Here is a 15,547-nt window from a genome sequence, read left to right on the forward strand (position 1 = left end):
TTTTTTAACCTGACCCAGGTGGGTAAAGTTATAAACAACACGTCTTTTTTTTATATGTATTTCATTCTGTATCTGGGACTGCTTAGTGCTTTCATTTTGAGGACATTAATAGGAACTTGAACTAAATGCTCATGCATTTTTACTTAAATAAGTAAATGCGCCGCACCTTTACTTAAACACATTAGATATGTTTTATTTATTTCCAACAATATAGTAAAGAAGAAATATATCAATCTCTTACATAAATGATATTGTCGAATGTTTTATGAAAGTCTTAAATTCTTTTATATGCATATTTGATTAAATTAATTGATATCTATTATAACCGACAAGAGAAAAGAAACAGAATGCAACAAAGTGCGAACCCCTGTAGTTTTGCATTACATATCATTTGTAGCTGTGCTTGAAATTATGTATCAGATTTTTGTTTCTGAAATTATGAATAAATTCCAAAATGCGAAAAAAATCGGGTTAATGTCTTTCTTAACAGGATCCTTGCACGTGAAGACCATTCAGGTGTATTTTCAATAAAAGCAGTATTAAAATAGACACCTTGATGTTAACATAAAAGGTGAATAATTGAATGACTAAATGAATCGAGAAATATTCATTATTTGAAAAGATTGAGACTTAATATATGATAGGATATTAATAACAGGGCCGGTACTCTATTTGACTGCAAGAGTTATTTTCAACAGCGTACATATTTAGATCGGTTTCATGGCAACGTCATAAAATGTAACTGTTACATACGGAAAATTATTTTGAAACAGATTCATTTGGAATATGCTGAATAAAATATGCTTGCCATAGGCCTAGAAGATATAATTTTATTTCTATTTAATAAATTCAGTCAGTATAAGATAGAGAATACGATACTACTGAGTGTCTGATACTACAAAAAGGTCAGGTCAGTCCAAGGAAATAAAAAGAAGAGCTCAGCAGAGCCAGTCGCCAATTTCATTCTTTCCGTGCCAAGTCTACGGTGGCACAAAGGTGACATGTGTGTGTTTATCTCGTGGCCACGAGATACTATGTCGTGGCTACGAGTTACTAAGTCGTGGCCACGAGTTACTAAGTCGTGGCCACGAGATAGCTAAGTCGTGGCCACAAGATACTATGTCGTGGACACGAGTTACTAAGTCGTGGCCACGAGTTACTAAGTCTTGGCCACGAGATAGCTTTGTCGTGGCCACGAGATACTATGTCGTGGCCACGAGTTACGAAGTCGTGGCCACGAGATAGCTAAGTCGCGGCCACGAGATAGCAAAGTCGTGGCCACGAGATACTATGTCGTGACCACGAAATAGCCAAATCGTGGCCACGAGATAATTAACCAATTAGAATACACTATATATATTATGAATTTTTTAAACTTTACAACTTACTTTTACATGTAACATTAATCTTTGAAAATACTGAAGATATTTACTTTGAAATTGTCTTTTGGATCATATTAGAAAGTCACCTTCCAAGGCCCATCAGACATTAATTTTGACTATAGCTCTTTGTTGGGACAATTTTGTGATCGAATTGGACCTGGACCCCAAAATCAATAGAAGTTATCTGCTGGTCATGAACATACAATCATCATACCAAGCTTGAAATTCCTAGGCTTAAGCATTCTTTTGTTGTTGATCGGAAACCGTTTTTACCTACAAGATCAATGTGTCCTTGACATTTGACCCCTTGACCCCAAAATCAATAGGGGTCATCTGCTGGTCATGAACAATCATCATACCAAGCTTGAAATTCCTAGGCTTAAGCCTTCTTTAGTTATCACTCGGAAACCGTCTTTACCTACAAGTTCAATGTGACATTGACCCCATAATCAATAGGGGTCATACCCTGGTCATGAACAATCATCATACCTATTGCAAGTTTGAAGTTTCTAGGCCTAAGCGTTCTTTAGTTATCGATCGGAAACCATTTGGTCTACGGGCCGACCGACATATAAATGCAAAGCAATATACCCCCACTTCTTTGAAGGTGTGCATAATTACTAAATTGAGACCTAAAGTATACAAAAAGTGGAAACTTAATGTCATGTGATTTTACTATATTTGGAAAATTAGTTTAGCATATTTCCTGCAAAATGGTACACATGTCTGTGTGCACATTGGACTTTTTTTGGACTTTATCAAATACATAAATTGAAACTGTCAATGAGCAGCTGGTATTAGGCAGTGAAAAGTAGGCTGTCGTTTGAGGAATTCTGTAATTTATCGATTAATGTTGTCCTCGTCAGTCGTCAGTGTCGTCAACTGGTAAGTTTTCTTGTTATTTAATTGTCGACTGTTATGAGTGAGTAGGCCTGTGAGTAGTGAGTAGGTCCTTGAATGAGTGAGAAGGTGGGTGATTGAGTTAATGAGCGAGAATATTGATCAGTGAGTCGGTAAAAGAAAAGATTAATTAACCAGTGGTGAAATCTTAGTCAAAATGAGGCATAAACTTGTGATATGACTTCAATATTTTGACAAACTGTGACATTGACATTTAACCTGTAAATGGGTTTGGCAAAGTGCATCTACAAACAAAGTTTGAAAATCGTTAGTCAATGCACTTTAATTTAACAGCCAGTTTTTTTTTTTTACATTTTCAACCTGTCACCGGAGGCTGAAATAAGGCCCCATTTTGTTTCGACATTGCAAACATTTTTTCCACCAGCTGCCAAAAAGTATTGAGCTGCTTAACTTGTAAGAAAATCTGAACTGTTTTGACTTATTATACACATGTTATAAAATTAAAGTCATGTATTTGGTACTTTTTTTGTTAACTCTTTTTAAAGTCTCAAATTTCCCAACATGTCAAATAATTTTTCCCAACTTTTCCCAAAATAGCTAGAAAAAGCTATGTAATGTTATTTTTCTCAATAACAACAATATAATGTCCTTATAGGCACCTAATTGATCTGAATTTTTCATGTAAATCATAACAAATTAAAATAAATATAACAAAATTCTGATAATGAAAACATTGAAGTATATTATCAATTATTGCACCATTTGTTTTTCAATATAATATCATATTGTAAAATAAATGAGAATCATAATTATAAAACAAATTGTTAAGTCACGAAGACAATTTCTGTGCCAGAGTTATTGCCCCTGACACTTTTATTTGTTCCATGAAGACAAACGTCTGTTGCATACTCTGAACCTATCATGCATATGAACACACAAGTTTTGCCTGCAGTACTTTTTGCTATATCAACAGCAGTTTTGAATTTCAGCGTCATCCCTCCAGTCACATCCGTACCTTCATTGGTCATCAATATATCACCACATTCTTGTCCTGAATCACTCATCTTGTTTTTACCCTGGTTATCAACTTTTACAGTGTGCAGTAATTTCGCTTCTGAAACGAAAATAGACATCAATATTAATTTTGAGAGTGAAAGCTGGCATGATCTTTCCCATATGATATTAAACAAAAAGCTAAGCACATGTTGGCCTTTATTCCTCACATTATAGGTTATAAAGATTCTTGACAGGTTATATGGCCCTTTATAAATGGCTATGTGCATATATAACCCGAGCCACTAGGAAAGGTTATATTGAAAACAACCATTTATAATATTTACATATGGTCATATAACTTGTCAAGAATCTTTATTACAGCAAACTTCCTTAAAGGCACATAGTGCCTCAGAAATCCATTTTTTATTCCTTAGAAATGTCAAAAATGTGTTAAATAATGTTTTAATAATGGATTTAGAGTATGTTAGATGTTGAACAACTGAGTTGCACTGAATGAGCAGTAATGTGTTGTTACGTTACACGCCCACTAAACGGTGGCTCCTTCACATTTTGGTGATCTGTTTAAATGAGAGCCATCGACACTTCCGTTGCAGAGCCCTCGATGAAAACAAGTCTGAAAGAGGTACGTAATTTTAGTAAAAATATCAATTTAAAAAGATCATGCTTGTTTTTCAATCAAAGCACTGAAAGTACTGTTGGAAGGAAATTTTCATAGAAATTCCCAATGTGTGTGAATTAAAAACAAAGGAATATGTGCAAGCTTCAATCTACAGCTTGCTGATTTGATGACACAAAATGTGACGTCATTGTTTCTGTTTTTGCACTACTCATGTTCAGTGGGCTGATAACTAGTTCTTGGCCCAGGGCCCCAAACCCATAAGTTGTGACACTCATAATCAGTTGAAATCATAGGCAATTCTGTTTCTAATAAGTGAATTAATAGATAATACTACTGCATTATGAACACAAAGAACCACTCAGTTTGACCTAAATCGGCCATGACTTATATAACTACTTCATAGGAATTCAAGACCATGCCATAAGCATTATTTAATCATAGTTAATGAAGAGACTTTTTATTTTAAACTCAAGGACAAGAAAAGCTCATCATGTGCTTACATGTGTAAGTTCAAACATGACTAATTGTGTTTTAGTATGAAATTGATGTACATGCTGTTAAAGTCATAGCAAAACAAAGAACAATGATTTAAAGTAAACTTTTATTGTCAAAACTTGCATAAAAGTAAAAATATATGTGATATAAAAAATAAATGCTTAAATATATGGAGATAATGAAATTTAGTTTGTCAGATAAACTGTGTAAAAGGAACTCCACTGAGGTTTTTTGACATGATGAGACTGAAATTTATTTTCTAGATTAATGTACCACTTGATGTATATTTTGACCACTTATCTTTGAGAAAAATTTCAGATCATTTGCGCACTTCGTTTTTCAAGAATAATTATTCAAATTGTAAAAAAATGACCCAAAATAAAAGCGTTTAAACACATTTCACGCAGATCAGGCTGAGAAAAGCATAAAAAATCGATTTTCAATTTATTTCAAAGTATATTTCTTCACTATCTGTGCATATATTTCTGTATCAAGTGCCCCGGCTCATTTCTGTAGAAATTCAAATGTTATGTTTTAGGCTTTTAAACCTCAATGGAGTGAGTCCCTTTAAATTATTGGTACATATTGAGGTGACACAAGTTATAACAATCTGAATGAAAGAAGCTTTAATGCAAACGGCCAGTGGTATAGGAGGTGCTGTTTTAAGGATTTTTTACATACAAGACTGATATTATACAACAAAATATAGTCAAAAGTAGAAATGTGCCCACAGGACTTGAATGCCTGCGTTAAGAACAATGCTTATATTGAGTGGGTAATCAAAATATGTACATAATTAGACAAGCCCACTGGCAGCATATCGAGCCTGTTGCCTTTATTCAGAACTGAACCTTAAAGCTTCAGATTGGGGAGAAAGATGTATACATAAGTGAACATTTCATGATTTGTGATAAATGTTATGAAAATCCAGCCATGTATATAGAAATATACTCTCATGTTTTAATTTATTATTTGACTTTTGATCCACAGAGTTACTAACGTCCCCTGTCTCAGGGATGTTTTATATGAAACAAAAAATTGTGCTATTTCAAAAGATTGAGCCAGGGATCTAAGGATTTTCAGTCCAAAATTATGATCAATGCTAGATCTGCAAATGCAACAATATATTTATTAAAGAAATAAAATGAAATACTGAATTTCAAAATCTATCATGTTAAGCTTTGCAGGGATTTTTTGGCTCATTTTATAGCCGTTATTGGGACATATTATTTTCCCAATCCACAGGAAAATATTCCCAATTGAAAGTTACAAAAATATAGATATTGAATAAAGAATTCTAAAATCTTTGAAAATAAGGGCTTCTTCACTGTTATAGTGTTAAAATGTTTGAAGAAGCCATCCTAGGCAGTGATTGCTTGCATACATTTAATCACTGCAAAATTTCAGTCATGTATTTTTTCCCAATTTTTAACAAAATATTGCTGAAATTCCCAGTTCCATGGGTATGGGTTATGTTCCCAAAATCCTGGAAAAAATCCCTGCTTTGACCTCTAAGTGTGACCTTGACCTTGGAGGTAGGGGTGCAGGTGTTGTGCATGACATATCATCTTATCATTGTAACTATTTGTGCCAAGTATTTTCAAAATCCCTTCATCTATGAAGAAGTTATGGACGGTGCATAAAATATACCATATAACAGACTTTGTTACCTTTATACCTCTAAGTGTGACCTTGACCTTGGAGGCAGGGGTGCAGGTGTTGTACTTGACATATAGTCTTATTATTGTGACTATTTGTGCCATGTTATTTCAAAATTCCTTGAACTATGAAGAAGTTCTACATTGGACACAATATATACCCTTTAAAAGACTATGTTAATTTTTTACCTCGAAATGTGACCCTGACCTTGGAGGTAGGGATGCAGGTGTTGCGCATGACACATTGTCTTATTATAGTGAATATTTGTGCCAAGTGTTTTCAAAATCCTTTGATATAGGAAAAAGTTATGGACCGGACAAAAAAATACCCTATAACAGGCTATGTTATTCTTAGACCTCCAAGTGTGACCTTGACCTTGTAGGTTGGTGACCGATTGTTGCGCATGACACATCATCTCATTGTTGTGAACAACTGTGGCAAGTATTTACAAAATCCCTTCAAGATAAGAAAGGTATAGACTGGACACGAGATATACCCTCAAATAGACAATGTTGACCTTGAATGAGCAAGTGTGACCTTGACCCTGGAGGTAGGGGTCTGGTTATTGCGCATCATCATCTTATTATAACAAACATTTGTGCCAAGTTATTTCAAATTCCTTCAATAAATGACAAAGTTATGGACCAGACACGAAATATACCCTGTAACAGGTTATGTTAATATTTGGCCTCCAAGTGTGACCTTGACCTTGGAGGCAGGTGACCTGTTGTTGCGCATGACACATCTTCTCATTATTGTGAGCAATTGTGGCAAGTATTTACAAAATCCCTTTAGAGATAGGAAAGTTATAGACCAGACACGAGATATACTCTCAAATAGACAATGTTGACCTTGAATGAGCAAGTGCGACCTTGACCCTGGAGGTAGGGGTCTGGTTGTTGCACATGACTCATCGTCTTATTATAACAATCATTTGTGCCAAGTTATTCAAATTCCTTCAATAAAACCTTGAAGTTGATAAAGATTTGTTCATACATATTTCAACAAGAGGGCCATGTGTATATAGGCCCCTGGAGCGGGGCCAGTTTAAACCCCAGGGCTTTTATTTGAACAAACTTGTATGACACCCATTAGAAGATGTTTCATGATGTTAAGTTTTTACTACACAAATATAATGTAAAACAAAGACCTCTGCACCACCACCCACCCCCGGCATGGCCAATTTTTATCCAAGGGCTTAAATTTGACCAAACTTGGTAGACACCATAAGAAGATGTTTCATGCTAAACATCTAGGCTCTAGCTCATTGGGTTTTTTAAAAGAAGATTTTTTAAGTTTTTACTATACACATATAGTTAAAAACAATGAAACCCCTGGGGCGGGGCCAGTTTTGACCCCAGGGCTTTTATTTGAACAAACTTTGTACACACTTACCAGAAGATGTTTCATGCTTAATATCTAAACTCTAGCTATTTGGGTTTTTTCAAAGAAGGTTTTTAAGTTTTTGCTATACACATATAAGGAAAATCAATGACCCCCGGTGCGGGGCCAATTTTGACCTCGGGGCTTTTATTTGAACAAACTTTGTAGACACTTACCAGAAGATGTTTCATGCTTAATATCTAAACTCTAGCTATTTTGGTTCTTTAAAAGAAGATTTTTAAGTTTTTACTATATGCATATAGGGAAAATCAATGACCCCTTGGGGCCGGGCCAATTTTGACCCCAGGGCTTTTATTTGAACAAACTTGGTAGACACTCACTAGAAGATGTTTCATGCCAAATGTCTAAGCTCTAGCTCTTTGGGTTCTTTAAAAGAAGATACTTTGTCTAAGCTCTAGCTCTTTGAGTTCTTTAAAAGAAGATACTTTAAGTCATTTTCTTTTGGTTGCCATGGCAACCAGCGTTCTGCATGAAATTAAATTCTATGAACAATATTTAAAGGTGACCACCAAAGGAACATTCCTGTAAAGTTTGGATGAAATTGGCTTAGTGGTTTATGAGGAGATTTCATTTAAAGTAAAAGTTTACGGACGGACGCCGGACGAAAAGCGATCAAAAAAGCTCACCCTGTAACTTTGTGACAGGTGAGCTAAAAATAGTTAAGTGATCTTATTTTCCTGGTGAAAAACTGGTGGCTCATTAAAGTTCTATACATATTATGATATTTCAAATATTGGAAAGTTATCTCTAGTTATTGGTGAAAGACTGGTGACTAGTTTTCTCCTCAATGTCATTTCTTTTTCTAATTAGATTAAGTCATGGTACTATATTCATGAGGCTTTCGACATCACATCTAAGAACTCATTATCCAACATTGCAAAGGGCAGGCAGTCTCCTGGTATTCCAATTTCTTTTAAGTTTTATAAAACCACAATTTTTCTATTTCTTAAGTGTTTCCGACATGAAGACACATCTACATGTATCTTTCCTTATCGCTCCTGCTTTATCTGTTCTATCATATAAGCGCCTCTGTTTCCTGAAATATTTGTTTAGAAAAAGTTAATTGCAAAATTAAATTAAAATTCCACTATTTTTGTAAATTTTTTTTTTGGGGGGGGATTTTCAGCACAATTTCCTTCCAGCTTTACTGGTTGAGGAAGACCTTGGTGCACCTATGTGTATGATTTCAGGCACATGGATACCATCAATGTTCCATAAATGAGCTTTCTCACATGAAAAAATGCTGAGCTTGAACTTACAGCAGTGAAAGGAGTCAATAAACTAAAACAATCAGTCACAGACACCCCGGGTATTTTATCTATTTGCTTAGCAGCAATTTTTTCAAAATTATTCAAATTCATAAATGTGAGTGATTCTGGCTAAGTGATGATAAGATGATCATATATGTCAGATATGTTGGAGTGCTAACACTGCTTACTGTGAATATTCAATATTTTAATGTGAATTGTCCTGAGGTGAAAAGGAAAGGAAAGCTGAATTCCTAAATACATGTTACATGTCACAATTGTTCTTGCTATTAATTTTGTTCCTAATTTCTTGTATAAGATATTTAAATACACTAATTCTTTTTTATAAATTTGGCTTTTTGTGACAATAGTCTATCCAGTGACAGAAGCTCACTGACTTAAAATAAACTGTCCTGTGTCAGCCTTTAAACAAGTCAAGAAAAAAAAGCTATTAGAAAATAATAATTAAGAAATATCATATACAAATACTTCTAAATAATCATGTACCTCTTCCTTAAATGCCCATGCTATTGAAAGAAATATTTTTCCATTTATTCACTTCAAGGTTAGTCAGATTGACAGTCTCACATTTTAGCCTTTATCTCTCATGATTTCATTGTCATTGACCCTAAAGCATCCTTAAAATCGATATCCTGCTGTTCACATTTATAAATCTGACATGTAGGCCGAACTTCTGAAAAACAAGATATGTTTGTAAAACATGTATGCCCCCTATCAGCAGCCAATTATTCATGTGATAAGGTAATTATGCATGACTTCTGACCCAGTGATCAAACAATTAATAAGGGTTATCAAGTATCTACTGGTCATGACCTTGACCTTTGACCCCTTGACCCAAAACTCAATAGGGGTCATCTGCTGGTCAAGACAAATCATCATACAAAGTTTGAAGTTCCTAGGCCTAAGCGTTTTTACTTAATTGATCAGAAAACCGTTTTTACTTACAAGGTCAATGTGACCTTGACCTTTGACCCCTTGACCCCAAAATCAATAGGGGTCATTTGCTGGTCATGACTAATCACCATGCCAAGTTTGAAGTTCCTAGGCCTAAGGGTTCTTTTATTATTGATCCGAAACCGTTTTAACATACAAGGTCAATGTGACCTTGACCTTTGACCCCAAAATCAAAAGGGGTCATCTGCTGATCATGACCAATCACTATGCCAAGTTTGAAGTTCCTAGGCCGAAGTGTTCTTTAGTTATTGATCAGAAACCGTTTTTACTTACAAGGTCAATGTGACCTTGACCTTTGACCCCTTGATCCCAAAATCGAAAGGGGTAATCTGCTGGTCATGAAAAATCACCATACCAAGTTTGAAGTTCCTAGGCCTAAGCGTTCTTAAGTTATTGATCAGAAACCATTTTCACTTACAAGGTCGATGTGACCTTGACCTTTGACCCCTTGACCCAAAACTCAATAGGGGTCATCTGCTGGTCACCACCAATCATCATACAAAGTTTGAAGTTCCTAGGCCAAAGCGTTTTTAGTTAATTGATCGGAAACCGTTTTTACCTACAAGGTCAATGTTACATGACCTTTGACCCCTTGACCCTAAAAACAATAGGTCATCTGCTGGTCATGACCAATCACCATACCAAGTTTGAAGTTCCTAGGCCTAAGGGTTCTTAAGTTATTGATCGGAAAGCATTTTTACCTACAAGGTCAATGTGACCTTTCCCTTTGACCCCTTAACCCCAAAATCAGTAGGGGTCATATGCTGGTCATGACCAATCACCATACCAAGTTTGAAGTTCCTAGGCCTAAGGGTTCTTTAGTTATTGATCGGAAACTGATTTTACCTAAGAGGTCAATGTGACCTTGACCTTTGACCCCTTGACCCCAAAATCAATAGGGGTCATCTACTGATCATGACCAATCACCATACCAAGTTTGAAGTTCCTAGGCCTAAGGGTTCTTTAGTTATTGATCCGAAACTGTTTTTACCTAAGAGGTCAATGTGACCTTGACCTTTGACCCCTTGACCCCAAAATCAATAGGGGTCATCTACTGATCATGACCAATCACCATATCAAGTTTGTAGTCCCTAGGCCGAAGTGTTCTTTCGTTATTGATCGGAAACCGTTTTTACCTACAAGGTCAATGTGACCTTGACCTTTGACCCCTTAACTCCAAAATCAATAGGGGTCATCTACTGATCATGACCAATCACCATATCAAGTTTGAAGTCCCTAGGCCTAAGGGTTCTTTCGTTATTGATCGGAAACCGTTTTTACCTACAAGGTCAATGTGACCTTGACCTTTGACCACTTAACCCCAAAATCAATAGGGGTCATCTGCTGGTCATAACCAATCACCATACCAAGTTTGAAGTTCCTAGGCCTAAGGGTTCTTTTATTATTGATCGGAAACCGTTTTTACCCAAGAGGTCAATGTGACCTTGACCTTTGACCCCTTGACCCAAAATCGTTAGGGGTCATCTACTGATCATGACCAATCACCATACCAAGTTTGAAGTTCCTAGGCTTTAAGGTTCTTTAGTTATTGATCGGAAACCGTTTTTGCTTACAAGGTCAATGTGACCTTGACCTTTGACCCCTTGACCCCAAAATCAATAGAGGTCATCTACTGATCATGACAAATCACCATACCAAGTTTGAAGTTCTTAGGCCTTAAGGTTCTTTAGTTATTGATCGGAAACCGTTTTTGCTTACAAGGTCAATGTGACCTTGACCTTTGACCCCTTGACCCCAAAATCAATAGGGGTCATCTACTTGTCATGACCAATCACCATACCAAGTTTGAAGTTCCTAGGCCTAAGGGTTCTTTAGTTATCACTCGGAAACCATTTGGTCTACGGACCGACGGACCGACGGACCGACAAGTGCAAAGCAATATACCCCCTTTTTTTCAAAAGGGGGCATAATAAAATATAATTATTATTAGATATACATATAGTATCCCAATTATTATGTTAGTTGATATCAAATCAATAATTTAAGCAGCTAATGTTCGAAATTAGCAGTAGTCTGAGAGCCCGACTACTAAATTTCTCCTCGGGCTACCAACTTTTCACAGTAAAAAGCCTGACCAGGCTACTGTATTTTCAGAGGCAATATAAACAACTGTTTTGAACAAATGAATCGTGCTAGTGAAATGTCTTTTGGGCAAGTAAATATTTCAATCTAATAGTCCGACCAGCCAAGTCGATTCAAATCCTAATTTCTAACACTGTTTAAGAGACAATTTGTTCAAAATTGTCCAAGCATAAAGATTTTTATAGTATACTATGTATATGTTAGTGTTCATCCGTGCTGTTCTACAGAAATAAGAAACTTCGACGGGAGCGATAGCGACAGGAGAATGTTTCTTATTTCTGTAGAACAGCACGGATGAATACTAACATAGTTAGCGTCAAACTTTATTTGGCCTCATTATCATTCACTTTATTATGTCACTATGCGGTTTTATGAAGTACCATGAAAAATAGAAGTCGACTATGGAGGTAATTCGATATAGTATCGACTTTTGTACTTCTATGAAAATTAACGCACACAATTTTTAAGAGATACAGCGTTTTCATTGGATGACAAATAAAGTTGGACACTAAAGTAATTATAGTATATATACAGTATGTATTAAAATTTAATGTCTTTACTACTCTACTATACTGTCCTGAAATTTCAAGAAAACAACTATCTTTAAAATCCATTGTCTCAGAAGTTGCAAAACCAAGTAAATGAAATTGTTCTGTATTTGTATTATTCTGCACAACTTCTGATCACAAAAGCTTCAAGGACATTTATGAGTGAGTCAGGTCCTATCCTGAAAGATTGTTGTTCAAGCATTCAAAAATAACAAAGTTATAGCTACTAATAGCAAAAATCAAGAAAATTTAGACATTTACCTTGAATGTTAATATGGTGGTCAAGTTAATTAAGTTTAGTCTAGTCTATTTGAAGGGTTGTTGTGGCCATGTATGAAGACAATACACCAAGATCTGAAAAAGTTATGAACAAGGTTAAAGTTTTTTGACAGCAAATAGGAAAGCCGTCATGACTAAAATATATTTTGGCCCTAATGCAAACTGAAAATTCTAGCCTATAACACTGTTGAGACTAGCTGTTCAGCATTTTTTCAATAATAAATAAATGCAATGATTAAGTCGGTAACTTGCAAGTCTTCTAACATTTTTACAAAGAATGAACATATGTATTTCTTCCTAATAATTCTAAAATGATGTTCAGTCATTTATATTATAACAAGATATCGGAAAGATTATAGATATATCAGAAATGAATTGGCCCGTGGACTTTAATGTCAATCATAGAGCTCTTATGCAAAAAGTAATGGTAAGCAAACATCCAGCATGAAATTTTCAAGTAGCCAGAAGTTAAAATAAATTATTTAAAAATACTTTGTCATGATTCAACTACTGCTGAAAATTGACCCACATGTTTGATTACAAATTTATAACATCTATATTGTCCATAGAAATAATAAATTAATTTTCAGTCTCTTTCTCTTTGCGCTTTCACACAGATTTGAATTATTCAAGTCCATGATTTTTCAGAAGGAAAAAATCTTCTGATCATCAAACACTAAAAATTACCATACCAACTGCAAATTGCAGTCTGTGCGAAAGGCTGTCGGTCCTCGGACCTCGCCAAATAAAAATCAGGAGGGCCGAGATAAATTTTGATACAGTGATCGAATATCAATTGTACACAACAGTTAAATATATTATAAACTTATTTCTATGTTAATAGATAGTCTATATACAATAGATATGAAAAAGCAAATCCTACACAACAGTCAACACTGTAAATTCGAATCAGGGTCAGCTCGGCCCTAAAATGTACTTGGCCCTCGAGTCAGCTTGGCCCTATTCCAACTCAGCACGGGTCAACTCGGCCCATTATTATATATTACTGGTAATGATTACTTTTCATACTTTTGATATGTTTTCATCATAACTTTCATGGTTTTAACATTTTCACACTACTGGTCAGGGACCATCAACCGGACACTTTTTGAACATTTTTCCTATAGATTTCATAATTTTTAACCTAGAGATAAAAAAAATTGACACAGTTCAGCTAGGCTCTTCTCCTAACTAACAAACTAGTTTGTTTATTTCTGAATGTATTGACTCTAATATCTGAGGCTCAACAAGAAGGGTATCAAAATTACCTCAATTGTCAACACTACAGTACCACGTGTCCGGACAGATATGTACATGACGTGATTTAATTTAGATAAAAGCTTGGGTGCTATGATTTTTGACTTTTAACATGATATACAATATTTCAGCAACAAATTATGCTGAAGTTTTGGATATTCTACTGTTTACTCTGCAAATGATTATAGCTGGTATATGAGGTCAGGCATTGCTTTCTTGGCCCCCAAATTTCAACGTCAGCATTCTTGAAATAGACATTAAAATATTAACATTTACGGAGGTTGAAATAAATTTATTTACTTAATTTTAGAAGAAACATGCATTTATTGTTGATATAAAAATGACTGACCACCACTGAACAAAGAAAATTCTAAATTAAGCATTTTTGGGACCGTCCGGGTTTGGTGGTTGTCCGGTTTTGGTGGTCCCCAACCAGTACTGTAACAGACATCTAGGCCCTACTCAAGGATATTGAAAAGTTTTATTGATGAAAGTACCAATTTGTATGTGAATTTGTAGAGAAAGAAAGAATTTACAATTTAAACGCATATTTTGCTACTCCAGATTTTTTGTAAAAAACATCATTAAAAAAGCATTTGTCATATTAAAGAACAGACAGTATTAAATACAATAAAATTCATTGTCACAAAAATTCAATCTAAAAACTCTATTTATTGATCAATATTTAACATATATTGTCTTGTCTCTTGATATCTCTTCTTCAGATAATTATTTACCTTAAAGATAATTTCAAACAATATGTTATTAACTAAACAATCTATATCCTAATCCTAATATAATAGCTGCCGGTTTCTTTTTGCCGCGCCAGTTTTTGGCAAATTCAACCCCTATTTTTACGTGCTTTAAAAAAATGAAAACTATCTTAAATTGTCATATTTACTAAAAGGTTTAAAAGTTAATATGTTTTGTTTTTCTATCTTTAATACTTTTTTGTAAAAATGCATTTAAAGTTTGCATTTGCCATGGCAAAGTGTGTTTTGCCATGGCATTTCGGCATTTTGCCATGGCAAATAATTTGCCATGGCAAATTAGAATTGCCATGGCAAGATTTTTCCTACTTTTGCCATGGCAAATTTGCCATGGCAATTATTTTTTTAAAACATCACAAAACTTTCTAAAACTTATCCTATGACATGTTTTTGGTCGTATTGTTATGTTTTTATTGTAATCTCTAATTTTTTTTCATTTTGCCATGGCAAATTTTTGCCATAGAAATGCCATGGCAAATTTCTGCCATGGCAAGATTTGCCATGGCAATTCCATGGCAAAAAAATTTGCCATGGCATGTCCATGGCAAAAATTTGCCATGGCAATTGCATAAAAGTTTGCCATGGCAAAATATTATCAATAAAAAAACATATTTGCTTTGAATTTTTTTTATAAATTTATACATGGCAAATGACATATTAAGGAATATAATGTTTAAAATTTTAAAGTTTACGCAAAGAAATTCTTTTCAACCACGGGTCCTATTGATTAGAATAGATTGTATATGACATTTTAAAATGACAATAATTATAAGATCAAGGATCAAATATAATCATTGATGCTAAATAATAATAATAAAGTTTGAGTGGTAGTTATATAATAGTGAAAAATATGAATCCCTAGAGAAAGCCCAACACTGCAAATGTGAAAATTTGAGCCTGTTCATGGACGGTACTGGTAGTCCAGTGGTAG

At 34.8% G+C, this 15,547-nt stretch overlaps 1 long non-coding RNA gene across 1 annotated transcript; it reads right to left on the bottom strand.

Moving 5' to 3' along the window:
- Positions 1 to 4,466: 4,466 nt before the first annotated feature.
- On the bottom strand, positions 4,467 to 12,700 carry LOC132713661 (uncharacterized). The gene is made up of 3 exons (XR_009623476.1): positions 12,572 to 12,700; positions 9,192 to 9,378; positions 4,467 to 8,473 (listed from the first exon to the last, which is right to left on the bottom strand). It is a non-coding gene; the product is annotated as an uncharacterized LOC132713661 (long non-coding RNA).
- Positions 12,701 to 15,547: the final 2,847 nt, after the last annotated feature.

This window comes from Ruditapes philippinarum, unplaced genomic scaffold, assembly GCF_026571515.1.
Source record: "Ruditapes philippinarum isolate M1 unplaced genomic scaffold, ASM2657151v2 ctg304_1_1_1_1, whole genome shotgun sequence".
NCBI classification, from domain to species: Eukaryota; Metazoa; Mollusca; class Bivalvia; order Venerida; family Veneridae; genus Ruditapes; species Ruditapes philippinarum.